The sequence below is a fragment of the Palaemon carinicauda genome, chromosome 17 (assembly GCF_036898095.1).
Source record: "Palaemon carinicauda isolate YSFRI2023 chromosome 17, ASM3689809v2, whole genome shotgun sequence".
NCBI lineage: Eukaryota > Metazoa > Arthropoda > Malacostraca > Decapoda > Palaemonidae > Palaemon > Palaemon carinicauda.
In genome coordinates, this window is record NC_090741.1 from 130,592,079 (window position 1) to 130,594,214 (window position 2,136).

The following is a 2,136-nucleotide window of genomic DNA, read 5'->3' on the forward strand; positions in this document are numbered from 1 at the left end:
TATCCAGGAGCCGTTGTTCAGTCTACAATTGAACTTTTTATCGTCAAAGGGATGAAGTTTTTTTTAGATAACTTTCATATGTATGGGAGAGAGCACCGTTTAGCACTATACCTAACTCGCATGAATCCATTGATTTTTTATGTAATTCAAAGGAGTCAATTGTACATATTTTTTCATTCATAGCATCTGAACAGTGAGTTAATTTATTTAGGTCTTTAATGACCGTATATGTTTCCTTATCAGGGGAAATCAATACGTGTCCTGTCAAATTGGATATTACTGGGCTTGAGTTATTTGTCATGAAAGTCGAAAATGGTGATATCTTGTATGATTGCCAGGCATCGGAAGAATCAAAGGGAATTGTAATCTTAATCCTGTAATATTCAACGCTTACTGTAATTAGGCTGTAATAAAATTCTAACCTGTGTGCGTCTAACAAAGGAATATAACCTATTTTCTCCTGTCCGTTCTCCAGAAATAACGTTAAGTCTTTTATCGGTATCAAATGCGGTGACAGAACACCTTTAGTCACTAACGTAATAGCTTCCATATAGGCTTTTGATTTCTCAATGAAATGTGCAATTTAATTATGGATATGATCTATTTTTGAATTATAATACGTTAACGTTGCCAACAAGTCTTGTACTTCCATAATCTGACTGATATTACTAGAATGTTCGTTCACCAAACTCATAATTTGATTGATTGAAGTTAACTGATTCCTTAGTTCTGATAAAACTAATTCGTTTTCATGTGTTAAAAACTCTATTTTCTGATTTTGATTACTAATTTTAAGATGATTTGAAATCCCTAAGCCTAAACTTGCAACAGATCCAAAGATGTTTAGTGCAGCAAAAATAAACGGGTTACGTCTTTCAAGGTTTGTGTGTCTTACTGTCCACATCAAAAGGTCGCGAGCCAAAGATTCTGCCTCGTAAGTTATTTTGCAAGTCTTGGGATAGCATCTCTGCCACTTTTAGTGTCGGTGCAAGCGAACTCTCTGTATTAAAAGGAAAGTGTCTTTTATACACTTCATTTAATGAAGCAGCAAACCTAGAAATGTCGCTCTTTAAGCTTGTGACGTCATTTTCTGGGATAAAAATAGCTTGCATGCATACTTCTATAACAATATTGCTTGCAGTAATAAATACGTCTTCTGTTTCTCTACTATAGTGCCATATTCAAAATCTCTACTTTTAGTTTTAGAGCTCTTCCCACACGAGAAAAATGTCAGAGCGAACAATATCACTCCTAATAATAAAAACTTCATCTTGGAAACCTGTAATGAGAAAAATATATGTAATTACTCCTGTATTAAGATGAAAAAAAAAATGTTAACATATAAGTTTCAAATATAAAAAAAAAAAAAATCCCCTACTTCCTACTCTCTTATTTTAATTTCTTATGTAAGCCAATGGTACAATTCTCTCATCAGTGGGTTGGGATACGTTTTGACCTCTAAATCTATTGGCCGTTAATGTTTCCGAAATGTTAAATGGGCCTTCAAACTTAGGTGTTAGTTTATAATTGAGTCCTTTACGTACATTTACCTGTATGTATACTTTATCACCCACGGTATATGTTTTAGTTGTCTTCGCTATTTTATCATGATTCCTTTTCATTATGATTTGTGATTCTTCTAAATTCTTTCGAAGGATATCAAAACGACTTTTGCTTGCATTTATACATTCTTTTAAAGAATTTGATAAATTAGTTGTAGGCGTTAATACATGGAAAGGTGTTCTAACTGGGGTGGTACCATACAATGCCTTGCGCGGCGAAATTTTAATTGATATATGATATGAGTGATTCAGAGTACTTAGTACCGCAGGTATTGCAATATCCCAGTTGGGGTCTGATCCCCCTAGTGTTAATCTTAATATGTTTAAAAGCTTCTTATTTGCTCTTTCCACTAGCCCATTCTACTCTGGGTGATAGATCATGGTATTTATTTTCTTTATGCTAACGAATTCACACAATGAGGTAAGGAAATTATTATTAAATTCTCTACCCGAGTCTGATATTATCATGTGTGGAATTCCATGTTTACAAATGTAACACTCGTAAAACTTCCTAGCGCATTTAATCGCAGTTTTAGTTTTAAGCGGTATCAGTTCTGTATATCGAGTCAAAGCA